Below are 16,757 nucleotides of genomic sequence, written 5' to 3' on the forward strand. Positions count from 1 at the left end.
AGTTGCAGGAAGAAAAGGCACTCAAGGAATAGGTGGACACAACACAAAGCAGGAGTTAGTATTGAATGCCAGGCTAAGGCATTGGCTAGACAAAGCATATGTTTTCATGGCCACCATTGAAGGAAAACTTGCTAGTTTGCAGGAAACATAGCACAAAATACAGGTAGATAACGGAGGATCAACGATGGAGCAGCTGGTCGAGCAGGTTAAGCAGGTGACGACACAGTGTACCACTAAGGTTGCAGTAGTGCAAGTGGTGTTGGGAGGTCTTCGTGACAAGATCTTTGTGCCACCGGAGTGACTCGAGGGCGAATCACCATATTTGTGTTGGGGGCCTGTTGGGAATGGGTCCCCTAGGGTCAATTTTGGGGTAAAAGCCCAAGTTTTGGGGCTAAAGGCCAAAGTTTTGTATAAAGAATGTAGAGTCTCTACATTTTGTGGTCGTGGAGTGCAAAGATGTAAAGAGTCATTAAGGTTTTCCTCCCTTAGTTTAGGTAACTTGTGTCAGCTTTATGAGATCCACCCTTGGTCTACGAACCGTGGGAATGTATAAAAAGGAGAGTCTTAGAAGAGTCCAAGGCAGTTGGGAGTTCTTAGTAGATTTTGGAAATTGATGGATGTAATGGGTCTATGAAGGCTAAGAGCAAAGAGTATTACCGTAGGAAAGAGGCTCTACAACTGAGTGTGCAAAGGCCTAGGGTAGAAGTCTGCATCTGATTGCACGGACCCTTGCAGATGTGTGCGCAGGGTAGTTGGAGTCTGTAAGAAAGATCTGAACATCAACAAAAAGAAGTATTCTGGAATTACCTATGTAGGAGCTATTTTACTTTTGTTATGAATGCATGCGTTTATGTTATGTTAACTACTGGGTTTATGATTTAATGCTATATTGATGCGTGAATATATGCGTTTTACTTTATCATATGAATGCAATTAAGAATATCTATTTACGCGAAGATAATCATAATGCATGTTAAATTTATCCAATACTTAAGCTAATCTGGGTAAACACAGAAGTAAGAGTAATTAAAGAGGCATGTAAATGCCTGACCTACCTATTTAGGGTATGCGAAGGATAGTCGTAGACCTTCGTGAAGGTCTAGAAGGCGATTAAGGGAAGTATATCGATAAGCCCTAAAAGGCTTATCAATCTACCCGAAGGAAGGGTAAAGGTATAAAGCAACATCATTGCCATCTCAGGTTGTGGAAACTTGGTTCCTACATCCCCCCATACTGCTTCGGGTGAGACTTCAATCTGCGTTCCACGGATTGATGCTGAAAGGGCCAGTAGTGTAGGGATTTTATTGGCCAATTAACGCTGAACCTGGGTCAGGGCCCATCAAGCCAAAAATATTCAAGTCATGGTGAATTCGATAATCATTTCCAAAGTGCTTAGTGTTGTCAGTCTTTCTTATCAACAAAAGCATGCAACACCAACTCACCATCTCCCACATCTTCACTATGCCTTTCAAGTATCCACATGCTTATCAGGTTTATAATTAGTCTTCTTGAATTCAACCATGAATAGGGTCGAAGTATTCACTGCAAAACATATGTTAGGCATGGTATTCATAAGATAGATAAAGGAGCCAATTAAATACATATGCAAAAAATAATATACCAAATGTGAAGCTAAATTAACATAGAACTTAAGATTTGGAACCACAATAGTACCCAATGGTTTTCAATCCAACATATGAAATCTCTTCAAAATCTCTCCTATGTATTTTCCATGTCTAAGGAAGACCTCACTTGTACCCTAAAAAACCCCTAGACCTAGAAAGTAATGAATACAAAATATGTTCTTCATATCAAATTCACTAGCTAGCTTGTTCTTGCATCATGCATGGGCTTCTCAAAATTTCATGTAAGGATCATATAATCTACATGCAGGACCAAGACAAGAAAAAGAGATTTTTCATATAAAGCATAAATATTATGATCTACAATAGTCTTGGTGAAACCCAGACTTAGTAAGTAGTCATCTACACATGAGTACTATGCACGTGTTGCTTGCTTCAACCCATAAAGGGACTTTTCAACCTCTCAATTGATTAAGGTACACTTCATATTCAATCAGGTCATTTAGAAAATAAGTTTTTAGAAGACACTTGTCCTATCAAAAAGTGGTTGTGATATATGATATCTAAGAGCAGAGATAGCCTGCAACAAATATTGTTATGATTCTAGTATGTTGTTGTCACAAAGGGTGTTGAGCCTCCAAAGGAGAGTGTTGTTGTTTCAATTTTTTGTGCATGTTATAGGATGAAAATATCATTCTCTATTTTGATCTAGCATCTGTAGCAAGGGTAATATTACACCCATTCACAATTCTTTATTTTTGGGCTCAGTTTCATCAAAACTTTATAGAAATGAGAATTGGACACTTTTGGGCCCTTTTTCCTAGTCTGAACTGTTGTTGACTAATTATTAAGCTTTCCTTTCTTTAAACTAATCCTTTTTCATTAACAGGTCAAAAACAAACCTTTATGTTTTCAAAATTTGCATCTATCCTTCTTCAGAGTTAACTCATTAGTATGTGTCATCATCATGCATAAGAGGCTTATGAGCAAAAATATTATCAACAATGAGCATAAATGTGCCTAGTTATAGATGGTGGAAGTTATCACTTCCCATCATGGAAACTTTGCATCATCTCATAGGACAAATACTTTTTGACTTGAGTAATAAAATTTATTTCTATCTCTTTGATATGGAGTCATTTTACCCAACAAAAGCATTACACATGTGCATACTAGGTATTATGAAGTCTATCCCAGAAAATTGTTGTTTCAATATTTCGTGATCTATTTTGTTTCTCTTGTCATAACTGTTATTGTTACAATCGAGTTCATACTTTTACTAACATGTCTATTTTAACAACAGGAGGACCAAAGTTTGAGCCTTTGTATCGAGATATGGAGATGGGTGATGAAGACTAGTATGAATTAAATGACATTAATAAGCTTATTATCTACTCTCCACTTTAGACATAGTATAGAGTTGTATTTCCTCAATTCTACAAGAATAGGCCTAGGAAAGTTAAGTTTAGTGTATATCACAGTCCCATGGTGATGTACATAAAATCTGAAGATCCAGATTTACCAACATTTTATTTTGATCCTCTGATTCATCTAATTTATTTTCATATTACTAATTTCCGTGAGAATAAAACTTATGAGGAGGATGATGATGATTTTTTTGTTCTAAAAGGTGTGGAACCTTTGTTGCACGATACACCACTTTACACAGATACAACAACTGCTAATATTTCATTATTGTTTGCTCCACGCCCATTCAATATGTGATCAGGTTGTATGCGACAAGTGAAAGATATTCATCTTGTTTCTAATTGGTACAAGGAACATTTTTATGCATTTTTCTAATGCATGACACATCATTTCGTGTTCCTTAGTTGTGTTTTGCATGTGCCATGGATTTGATTCCTTAAATGTTTCATGTCATACAGTTCTCCCACATATCCAATGAAGGTTCCTGTGAGCTATCATAAGCTCCTAAAATGTTATGTGTTGAATGGAATTCATCATAGGCCTCAAAAGGATAAAAAAGAAGAAACACTTGTTTCGTTCCCTAAAACCTACCAAATTTTCTAGACGACTGAGCTAGATTGGGCAGAGGTTGGACTTACGGTTTCTAGACAAGGTTACTATACGTTGAATCTTCTTTTTCACCAAAAGAAATTGAATTATTTTAATATTGATTAAAATTTCATTATGAAGCTTGTGAATACACTCACAACAAAGGAGTGTAAGAAGTCATGGTTTGGAAATTCTTTCCATTTATGTCGAGAAATTTTACGACTAGTAAAACTAGTTGTCAATTCAAATATCCAATTTCTACTAGGAAATGTAGATGCTTTCAAGTTGGCACACATGTAACAATATACATTTTCAAACGTAGGGAAGTTTATTGGTGTATTTTTACAAGTATTGGCTTATGCAGAAAATAAGAATGTGTAAATATCTAGAGAATTTGATTTATTATCACTTTAACAGTGGGCATGTTGGGAAAGGACCTGAATGCCGATTTTTGGCTCCAATGTGGAGAGTATGGTTGCTTTTCCTACGTGGTATAATACCACTACTAGAAAGGTGGCTTGGAAACTTGTTTGCATGACAATTTGAAGGTAGACATTCAATGGGAGTGGAAAACACTATGACGAAAGAAAGGGTTGAAATTCATTTTGATTTGGAGCTTAGAGAAGCTTTCATGCATGATGTTCTTGATGAAATGCCAAGTGATTTTAATTTTTTCCTTCTGTGATAACTGGTGGAAAAGGGATGTTTTTGTTGTTTGGAATGTATCAATTAGATTTAAATCACTTTGATGTTGATAGTAAACAGGCTTGAGTTAATCTCTTATGTATATGTTCAACCCTTGATGGGCATGCTATTTCTCCTCTTCCTAGCTCATTTCATAACCATTCATTTCATTGTTTACTTTGAAGTTTCTACATCCATGTTTCTCCCTCTGTTTTGTTTTAGTGTTATGTAATTTCTGAGTCTCTTAGTGATTTTCTTATCTAATTGCTAACATACTCAATCATATTGTGTCACAAGGAATCAAGTAGAACAAAGCTCGCACCATTTTGCAACATTTGAGTGAAGCCTATCGTTGTTGGAAGGAAAACATCCCCTAGGAGGTACATGTTGTAATAGAAATTTCAATTAAGAATGAAAAAAATATTGTTTTCTTTACTTATGTTCTATGTTGTATCTCAAATTTATAAATAATATCACTACTTTTGTACTCCAGGTTCCTATCCTACCAGTGCCAATTGAGAATATGACTCTCCGTTATGTAAAAAGCAAACTGGTGGACTAATGTTTCTCATTATAATCATGAACATATAAGGCACAGTGGAACTATGGACAAGATAGTATATTGGAAAAATATAGGAAGGTTCACACATCTTTGGCTGAAAGAAGAGCATGCATGATTTTATTTCCCCTACACTATATTGAATGGACAATTTGTAATGTTCAAGATCAAAGAGGTTTATAAATTACTAATCAATTATGTTGATTTCTTAACAAGAATGGAAACATAATTACTTGAAATATGGCCCCTATGTAACACCTGAGGAAGTTGTGGCCATCTATACCACTACAATGCATTGGCTAGAATCGAGAAAAACTTATCCCATTCCTTTTCCACCATTTTCATATAAACATGATATCAAACTCCTAATACTAGCACTCGAATGATTGAAAGAATATTATAGTGTTTATGTATGGTTAAATCGACAATAGAGGGAAGAGTTGGGTCTTATCGACCAGGTATATGATAATCCACATGAGGCATTATCATGTATCAAACATCATCTGCTTGCACAACATGCCTTCAAAGAAGTAATTAGAATAATTAATCACTTCCAGATGTTAAATCAATGGCATTGAGATGTTGTTAGTGTGGGTTTCTAATAATTGGTTGTGTTTCACATTATAGGTGGGCATTGAGTTTATGGAATTGTAAACTATCTGATCCCTATGTATGAAATTGAACTGATTGAGAAAATTATAGATGCATACCTTGATCAATATATTTTGTATGAAGGTGACAAACATCATCTCTTTCCAAACTGGATCAAACCTACAGATTTAGAGCCACCTCCACTTTTGGTATATAAGTGGTGTCAAGGAATCAATAATTTGCAGGATATATGGAATACCAACGAAGGTCATTGTGTTGTGAGGCTTCAGACAAAAAATGAAAATTTCTTTGAAAAAATAGATCTCATAATGTTAAATAGGTAATTTTTTAATTTTATGTTGTTAGTTTGTGTGTACTGAAAATATTTCTTTTCATTCAGTTATTTTTATAGAATATGAATTAATAATTATTGTATGCTTCTGTGTTTGGTGCTCGACCACAACATTGTTGATTATGTGATTGCAAAAAAAAACAATGTTCTACCATACAAATATATAAGCCATACCAATTCATATGGGTTGATTCAAGGTCTTTAGTTTTCCTCCTTTGTTATACAATATTATGGTCTGGTCTTGGATCTCTTGGTCCTTAGTTTGACTCAGGAAAGTGGAATAGCTGGTCCTCCACATATGACAAATGAATGTATTACTTACTAGGATATAAAAGTGGAGACAGGGCACCCTATAAGATTCTATTATCGTTATATTGACAAGGTGCACATTCTCTTTAGATTCACCCATGAAGAGGAAAGGGATATTATCAAGAACTACTTATAGAAAATCCATATTTCAACAATGAAAACATGGTTTGTTACAACAACAAAAAAGTGTTTGCCTAGAGATGCTCGCATGAGGCTAATGAAACATGATGTTAAGGTGGTGTTTTTTCCTTTGGTTTGTTGTTTTTATTTCTTTCAGTAAAATCTCGAGGCATTGAAGATTACTCAAATCTAAAGTCAACCATGTATGGTCTCTTGGACATTTTGGAGTTAATATTTGGAGGAGTGTTTTTTGGGATATACAGAACTTATTACCTTGTAGTATCACAACATTAGAATGGAGAATAATTTATTCTTTGTTTATAGAAAATACAACCCAAATTTTCTTTTCAGCATGTAAGTCCTTCTTATCCAGCTATCTTATTTGTTTCCATGTATTGATAAGTTATGTGTTTTATGAAAAAGGCTAAAAGATAATTTTTTTGTGGATTTTGTTTGTGTAGGTGTGCATTTGAAGTTTTAATATTACAAAATATAACAATGCCTCAAGAAGCATTTAGCAATATAAAGGATGGAGTTTGGAATTTGCAAAATGAGCAAATTAAAGAGTGCATTGTTGTTTCTTTCTTGTGATTTGATGATGAACACATGAAGGTGTCTAAGAATTGTGTTAGGAAGATCCTCATGTCATAAGGTCTAATAACCTTTACCAAAATCATAAACAAATGGAATATTTCACTAATCAATAGGTGCTTCTAGTTATTACATACTGAAGTGTACTAGTTTTTCATGCCTATTCTTGCATGATGCTCCAAGCTATTTTAGATTTTCAATTTAAATAAATTTTATTATTTTAGATGCTTATTACGTACCAATTTGTCTTATTTAATTGGTGTAGGGATCATAACCTATTTCCATGAAGCAAATGCATACACATGAGCTTCTTGATCTCCTTGTCAAATGTGAAATTAAAATTCAAATGCGCATAAAGATTGGTTTGAACTCCAAGATGCAAAGTAGGTATCTTGTGTCTTTTCAGAGGAAAATGACAGTAATATGCATAAAGGAAATACTCAATAATCTTAAATTTCTTGGTTAGATTTGAATATTATTCTAAAAATTTATGTTTTGTAAATTAGGTTTAATTCCTCTTGTTGTCTTCTATACATCCAAGGAAATTGGAGGGAAATGCTACTTATAGGCCATATTTCAGTCCCACAAAGTGACCTATGTTATAATATACAGGCGGATTTCATGTTACACACTTCCCTAGTGGTATGAGCCATAAGGAAGATCAACATATTCCAAATCTGTATCAATATATACAGGTAAGTGTAGGAAATTTTATCTAGATGAATTTGTTTAAAAGTGAAAGTTCAAAATAGTGTGTTGAGATAGCAATATGATCTATGGAAGCCCTCAAAGAGTGAATTCATTGACTCTCAACGTGTTTGGGTTGAATATTCTTTAAAGAGGAAGGAAGTACATGCTCAGAATAGACGATTAAATTTTGAGGATCTTGAGGTTTGCTTTCTACTGAATTCTCTTTATAATTACTGAACCTACTTTGTTTACAAAAATTCCTTATTTTTCTTGGATATTACAGGAATAATGGGATAGAGGTATTCCTCGCATTAATACTCTCTTTAAAAAATATATACAAACATTGGCTTATGACAAAGGTTGGAGGGTACGAACAAACTTCAAACAATATCAGGTGTTGAAACAAAATCCATTTTGGTGGACTCATCAGTGACATGATGGGAAGTTGTGGAATCTAAATAATTACTGAACATATGTTATTCGGGGTCTTATTGGAGTGGAAGACATTTTGGAGCCAATAGAGAACTGGACTAGTGATACTCTTAAAGACAATATCCTGCATGAGACATACATGCTGATGTTCAAGTCTTTATAGTTGGTGAATTCCCCTGCAATGCCTTGGCAACCCAACGATAATGTTTTGAAGTGATGAAACATTATTTCATGTGTAAATTGTAGTCCAATTCACTCTTAAGGAAAATATCCTGCATGAGACATACATGCTGATGTTCAAGTCTTTATAGTTGGTGAATTCCCCTGCAATGCCTTGGCAACACAACGATAATGTTTTGAAGTGATGAAACATTATTTCATGTGTAAATTGTAGTCCAATCAATATAAATTTGGAAGCTCACATTATAGTATTTGACATTTCATATAATATAATTTTTGGTTGAAATTATTTACAGTTGTACTTGATATTTTTTAGTATTGTAATTAACATTTGTAACTTTGCATTTTCATATTAGATGAACATGCATATTATATGACATTTTTTAATTTAGTTTCAAAACCATACTAATTCATTTATGTTGATTAATATTAAACACATAAAATCAATCTAAAACTACTAAATTAGTAGTTTATATTGATTAATGATGAACATAAATAAAATGAATATACGACTAAATTAGTCATTTATAATAATTATTAATGAATGTAAATGAAATGAATATAAACTACTAAATCAGTCGTTTATATAATGAATATGAAACTACAAAAAAATGACTATTGTAAATGATAAATTTGTGATTACAAATGACAGCTAAACTTTGCATATATATGACTAATAGTAGCTAATTTACAGTGTCTTATAACAGGATCGAAATTTATTCATATTTATTTGGTCATTAATTGGTTTCAAATTATTACTAAAATTTGCATATATATGACTATTAATAGATAATTTACAATATCTTATAATGTGGCCAACATTTTTGTCATATTTCTTTGGTCATTAATTGGTTTTCTCGAGTGATCATATAGTGGTATGTTTTGTTGTGTACTTAGTCATTAATTGTATCAATAAATGGATCAATTGACGACTAAATTTATCACTAAATATACTACTAGATGATAAAATTGAGACAACCAATTAATGGCTAAGATAAAAACAACTAAAAGTTGGTAGCATTATAAGATACTGTAAAATAGCCACTATTGGTCACTGACTAAAACAGGTTGTTTATATGCAAATTTTAGTCATTTTTTAGTCACTAATTAGTCATTTTTTACTAGTGCAAGGTCTCAGGTTATCTTATTAGTAACTTAGGGTTTGTAGTCATTAGTGGAATATTCCTTCACTATCGACAGTGAGAATACATCAATGTCGCTTGATTGATAGATTATTTCAAGTGTTTGGATTCAACACCTTTATTCACTCTTATTACATTGTACTGGGGTACCTTGAAACTCATTTTCCTTATTGGTGGGTTGTTTTTCATTTGTTAACAGTATACATCAATGAGTGGTATTCAAATGATTTCTCACATGATCAACTTCATCTCATTTATTCCCATTGTGTAGAAATGTACGCTTTACGGGTTGTGCTAGCACTTTACATCACTTGACAATTTCCCCATATTTCTACCAATGAAACCTCCACTTACATGTTGCACACCTTTCAACAACATATTATATGTTGGCACCCAAGTTTTATTCAGTATCACTACTTCATCTATATGACTTGGTACTTCGGTGGGGATCAAGTATATAACATCTTTTATACATACATCCTCCTATGTGATACTGAGACATAGCTCCATTGTGTTCATTCTCGGCTATGATATAATGTTACATTAGGTATTGTTATTATAATTATCACACTTGTGTATACATTATGGATATGTTTTATACTTGATCAGTGGTCATGCTTTAATATTTTTGAGCATGGGTATGCCCACCTCATATATGAGTTCTCTTTCTGACTCCTTCCACATGTGCTTGATGGACTGGAATCTAGTGACCTCCTCTTAATCTCCTTGAATGACTCCTCTTTTTACACTTGATGTATTTCAACCATCAATCCCCCTTCTAGCCTCATGCAATAGGGGGCATCTTGTTATGCAACCAACTCACAAATAGAAGAAAATATAGATCAATGACTTCAAAATCAACCTCTTCTAGGGGGAAACCTCCTTTACATAACACAAATGAAAAGTTCTTGGATGATACAAATGACAAGACCTCCTTTCTATATATAGGAGTCTAAGGGGTCACAATATAATCAGAACCTACATAAAAATAATATTGTAAGGGCACAACAATAACAATAGTGGGCTTCTATGGGGAAAAATAATAACAATATGGGGACTAAATGGGCACAAAAATACAATAAGGGGGTTGCAATAATAACAATAAAGGGCTACACTAGTAGTATAGGGACCTAAAATTCCCCTTTGCTTAAAAAAAGTGGTGTCCTCAATGCCTAAGTAGTTATGGATACTTATGTATAAAATTATCATCCTCCTGTGTAGAATCTTCAGCGGTTAAGTTCTTCCACTTGATGAGATACTTTGAAATTGATCGATTTTGTAGTTGTCTAGTTCTTATTTCTATGATTGCTTCAGGTTCCAATATGATTTTTCCTTCCTCGTCAAGTTCCGGTAATATTGTTTGAACTGGGAGCTTGTCACCTATAAACTTCTTTAAGCATGAAGCATGGAAAACTGGGTGCACTCGGGAAGATGTAAGAAGCTCCAATTTGTATGCCATAGTACCAATCTTTTGCAACACCTTGTAAGGACCATATTAATTTGGTGATAACTTATTATCCTTCTTATCTTGCTTGAGGGACATTTGTTTGCATGGTTGTAGCTGTAAAAATACCTAGTCGCTTACATCAAAATTTCTTTCACTGGGATGTTGATTTGCCTATTGTTTCATTCGATTCTATGCCAAAGTGAGGTTATCATTTAAGAGCTGGAGAACTTGTTTTTGATCCTCGATGTGATCTTCCACTGCTTGAACCATAGAATGATTGTCCAATACTTTTTTGAGATTATGAGAAATAGATGATTTCGTTGTTTGAACCTCTAGTGAACATAATTATGTAATTACACCCCATTATTCTTTCTTTAGAAGCTTTTTCATGCCATTAGAGATGGTTCTCATTCCTGGTTTCCCTCCGATACCCCTTAATTCAAATCCCTTTCCTTCCCAAAAAAATATTAAGAAAAGTTCTTGAAAATTGAAAGCTATCGTGCCAAAAGACTGTAACTATTGGACTCCTAGTACAACATCAACACCACCCATTGGAATGGAAAGCATTGGACTATTCAAAACATATTCTCCCATGTATAGCTTGATATTATGGTACTTTCCAAAGAAATTTATGGTTCATCCATTTGCAACCATTACTTGACACTATAGTGTTGGATATAGGAAGCAATTTAATTCCTTGGCTATCTTACAATGAATAAAATTATGGGTACTACCCAAACCAATCAACACTATTGCCTTTTTCTTCTTGATATGTCCTTCTATCTTGAGATTTTGAGGAGCGGTAATTTCTATCAATGCATTATAAGATATGGTTAGATTCATTTCTTCTTTCTCTGGGGTTGGTTCCTAATGTATATCCTCTTCTTTTGATGTTTCTTGTTCCTTTTCTTCCTCATCTTCCCCATCTATATAAATTAATTTCTTCTCAGCACACTTATGAACTTTAGTGTATTTTCTATCAAAATTGTAACAAAGCCCTTTTTCTCTTTTTTATTCCAATTGTTGTGGTGTCACCTTGTAGGTTTTGGAAAGCTAGGAGCAAAAACACTTCCATCTTTATAGTTGTGAGTGGTAGGATTCCCGTTGCCATAATTTTTCTTGCCAACCTGAATGCCTTCTCCAATGAGTCATATTCCCAAATGTGAACCTCATGTTGGATGTTATCCTTTAAAGTCCCTATGAATGAATCAAATCCTATGCTTATTTGGAATATCATTTACCCTTATAATCAATTTTTGGAAGTCCTCAATGTGCTCCACCATTGAACCCTTTTGTTTGAGGTTTATCAATTGGATAAAGAAGGTGTTTTTATTTTTATCCTCATAATGTTTTATCACTTCCTCCATAAAAATATACCAAGTGACAATTTGTTTATGACATCGATACCATACAAATAGATTGGGTTCTAAATATAAAGTTTCAACATGTACCTTTTGTGTGTTTTTCACATTATGGAGATCAAAATATTTCTCCATCTGTAGTATCCATGTTACGGGATCCTTGCCATCAAAGTTCCTCATATCAATCTTTGGAATATGGTGGGTATTCAATCCAACTTTAGAGTCTATGAAATCATGATTAACATTTATTTTATTCTCATCATGAGTTTCCTCTACTCCCTTTTCTCCATTAGGAAGCATTTCTTGTAGCAACTTTGCCAAACCTTCCATGTCTTTCTTCAAATATTCAATGTTTCCTTTCAGTTTTTCTTCTAGACCATCCATCTTAGCTTCTGCTACTTTTTGTGAGATTAATTTTTTTTTCACTGGGTCTCTTAATTTTGATTTATCATGTTGTATTTCTTCCTCTTCTTCATGAGACATAGTAGATATTTTGGGTTTCTTACTAGGTGTTTCCATTTTCTTTCTTCGAGGCATCAATTAATGATAATTATTCATCACTATGCCCTTTAAATCACTTCAAACTAATTTTTCAAACAAAACTTGTGCAATTTTTTAAAAAGACTACACAAGTATTTTCACTTTTTAGAAGCTCCATATTGAATCTATTGTATCTCTATATTTTTAGATTTTAAAGGTTTGAAATTTCATCTTATGGTAGCCCTACGAGTTCTCTTTCTAGCCTCATGGGTTTGATCAAGGTTAGATTCTCCAATAAATAGTTATGCCTAATTGTTCACGATGACTTGATTATAGAATAGTTGAGTGGAGCAAATTTTTACAAAGTGCCACGTGTCATTGTTTTGACTTTCAACCCTAAAGACGATACCCAACAAAATATCATCCATCTTGTTTTTGTCACTTTTTACTAAATTTGAATATGATGTTTAGAGAGAAAGTTATAATTATTTTCCCTGGGTCACCTATTTGAGATGGAGTTCTAGATCTTACAAAAACCCTAAATTCCTCAGCTCATATCTCTGAAAATATAGTGAGACAAGATTTGAAATTCGTACAAAAGGTTCATCAAGATTTTAGGTCAAATGGGTTTTAATTTTATCTTCTAAATCTTCATTTAAAAAAATTTATAGTGAAAATTCCACAATGACCTATTTGAAGCAGCGAAAACCTAGAATCAAAAGCTCTGATACCAAATGTTATGCAACCAGCTCACAAAATATAAGAAAAGATAGATCAATGAATTCAAAATTATCCTGTTAGAGGGGGAAACCTCCTTTACATTACACAAATTAACAATCCTTGGATGATAAAAATGACAATACATCCTTTCTATATATAGGAGTCTAAGGGGTCACAATATAATTAGAGCCTACATAATAATAATATTGTAAGGGAACAACAATAACAATAATGGGCTTCTATGGGGCACAATAATAACAATATGGGGACTACATGGGCACAAAAATACAATAAGGGGGTTGCACTAATAACAATAAGGGGCTACACTAGTAGTATAGGGACCTACCACATTTGTTATAACATCTTTCAACACTCCTCTAGATTAGACGCTCTTATATGGACCGGGAAACTCCCTTCCCCTTGCAGACCTAAATTTATCTCAAAAAAGTATTTTTCAAAATCCATACATGAATTTTCCTACTCTAAAAATGTGCACATGTGTGATTCTTAAGAACTATACATGTAAGTAACTTTTTAAATTTTGAAAAAATAAATAAAAAGTTATTTTTTAGGCAGGGTTTAGGGGTTTCATGGAAATCCCACCTATAGGGGTTCATGGCCTAACCAAATTAGCTAGATTGAGGTGGTATAAATACACCCCTTTGGTAGGCCTAATTCATACATAATGAGAGATATCATCATTATGCCAAAATTTTCCTAGATCAGTCTATGTTTTCCCATGCCTCCTGCACTCCCAGTCTTTAGGAAACCCTAGTTTCCTTATAAAGATGCTCAACACCCTTATATAGCATCTTTCTACATATATTGGAGAGTAAGTCTTGGATTTCTTGGGTTGGATGGTCTGGAGGAAGATTTTGTTAGCATCTTTGGCTTGGATCAAGTTGTAACTTCCTTACACTTGCTACTTAGAGTTAATAAAGAGACTCATGTCATGTTTCCAAATTGTGTCGTTCATTTTATGAATGTTAATTTATGATGCCTATGATTCTTTATCATGTATATATGCTTGTACTTTGAATTCAATGATATCCTCCTATCTCTGTGACTAATTTGCAAGTCTACAGATCTTGGAGGTAGTAGAGGGTTTGGACCCTATGAGACCTAATTCAAATGTAGGATCTCTGGGTATGCTTCTAATCCCTACCTTTGTGAATTTGAGTGTCTACCATGATTCAATGAGTTCTCTTTTTTGTCCTTTTATTCTACTCTTTTGGGCTCTCAACCCTAGCCCTTAGGAATTATTCCCTACAATAATGTTGCTCCAAGGCTCTATACACCCTCCAGGCTACTTTCCAAGGCACCAACAAAATAGTTATGCTGCTCCAGGGGTTCCAAGACACAAACTGATACAAATCTAGCCAAGATTCCAACACAACAATCACATTACTCTAGGTCTCCAGACACCCTCCAAGCTAATTGCCAAGGTTCCAACCCAAAAATCATGTTGTTCGAGAGCTACAAACACCCTCCAGGCCATGGACCAATACAACTCCCAATTGGTTTGAAACCCAAGATTAGGGTTCACTCACTAGTTTCTCAGGGTTGAAATCCAAAGCCATCTTTCTCATCAGAGCACTCTTCATCATAATTATCATCATGCCATTTTTCTTTACCAAGCATATATTTATATACTTTCCACTACATTGATTCTCTTCCATGTTGCACATTTGAAGCCACGCCCTTGGTGTCCTCAACACCAACACGCATTATCCAACATTGTTTCCCCTTGTCATTGTGGAGTTGTATGCCCCCGTACCCTTACCATGGAGTGGAATCTATATCTTGACTATTTTATATTACTTTATTATAAATATTTACATCATATTGCAATACTACCACTCTAGCCAGCCAAAACAAGCATATATGTCTAGGTATATTGGTCTTAAAACATATCCAATCATATCCACATGGGAATGCAATCCACATATCATAAGTCGGCTCATCAACCTAACCATTACATTCATCAAGCGCATGAGCCGATATCATTGTATAGATGTTCAATTCATCATAAATGGGTAGGGGTATGACATGTTATGATGATTTCTACCTCTATGCATTAGTAGTGTGAAAACAAGGATAGTGTCATTATGTAGGTGCTCAATATGGAGTTGACATTTAATCCTTTTAAAATAAAAGTAAAATATTCTCTAAATAAAAGAACTAAAATAGACTCTAAATAGGAAAAAATAATGTAGTTTATAATAAAACACAACAATGAATATCTGGTTTATATCCAAGAGATGTGGTAAAAATATTTCTCTCACACTCAACCATAAATAAATTATTTCATTGTCCAATTGAAATAACATAATTTATAGTAACTCTAGAGAGATAAAATAACTAAAACTAAAAACAAAAAACCTCATATTTTCACTTTTGAGTGTGAACCCAATGAATAATTCTTATTCTTTTAAAAAATATTTTAATACGACACTTAAATAGGATATTTAAGTATCTATACTAATTAATTTATTTCAAAAGCAATTTCATATATATGCATATATGGAGAAGATGTATTTAAAAAAATCAATGTAAATAGGAAAAAATAATTAGCCTATCCATAGCATATACATAATATAATCACATAATATTAACTCATAACCACATGATACTAACCTCATATATTTGTCATGACTACTCTCCCCACTTGATTCCCATAGGACTAGGAACCTCGTCATGCCATTTACCTGCATAAGCAATCATCCCTCCATAAGAATGATCCCTGACAACTCGATCGGATAGTGACATAGATACATGGATACATACATACATGTACATAAACATTGGAATAAAACAATCATGATCCTATAAAAAACACACATACATATGTATATAAAGCCCAACATAATCATCATCATAACATAATTACCAAATAACATAAGGTCAAGGTTAAGAGAACTCTCTTTATTTATGCACACCATGCACAACATTGAGAACAATCATTCCCAATATAGTCAGGGCATCTGATGCCTGAGATCCATTTACTTCCCTTTCATGTTACCTTTCTCATGACTATACTTCCATTGTCCATTTACACCAATGGACCGATCCAATCTAACTGATTGTCATAGTCTTACCTTCCGCTGCACTTACCCATGCACCGAGCTTCATCCATGTCTTACATTACCTATTGGGTACCACATAGGTCTCCCTGAGATCCATTAAATTTCCTCTTTCCCAAGCCAATTCCTAAGACTCAAAACATAAAAGGAAAGATAAGAAGCAAATAATAAGAAAACCATGAAAACCAATAACGACAAAACACCACAAAAAAGTGGCAAAGCCTTGCACCAAACATAAAAAAAAAACCACAAATCAAGCTCAACAAATCATAAAAGACCAAAATTAGAAGACTAACAATAGACACCATGACTTAATTTCCAAGGAAAGCTCAACCAGAGCCTTCTTCAATATTGCATGTAAACCTCTCTTGCCATGCAACTCCCTGCATCATACCGCCATAAACACTTAACTGTCAG

The 16,757-nt window shown here is 33.8% G+C and overlaps 1 pseudogene; it reads left to right on the forward strand.

Moving 5' to 3' along the window:
* The first annotated feature begins 2,587 nt into the window (after positions 1-2,587).
* Positions 2,588-8,090, forward strand: LOC149262593 (pre-mRNA-processing-splicing factor 8A-like; annotated as a pseudogene).
* Positions 8,091-16,757: the final 8,667 nt, after the last annotated feature.

This window comes from Pinus tabuliformis, chromosome 6, assembly GCF_031772625.1.
Source record: "Pinus tabuliformis cultivar Carrire ecotype Pingquan chromosome 6, CPIR1, whole genome shotgun sequence".
Lineage (NCBI taxonomy): Eukaryota > Viridiplantae > Streptophyta > Pinopsida > Pinales > Pinaceae > Pinus > Pinus tabuliformis.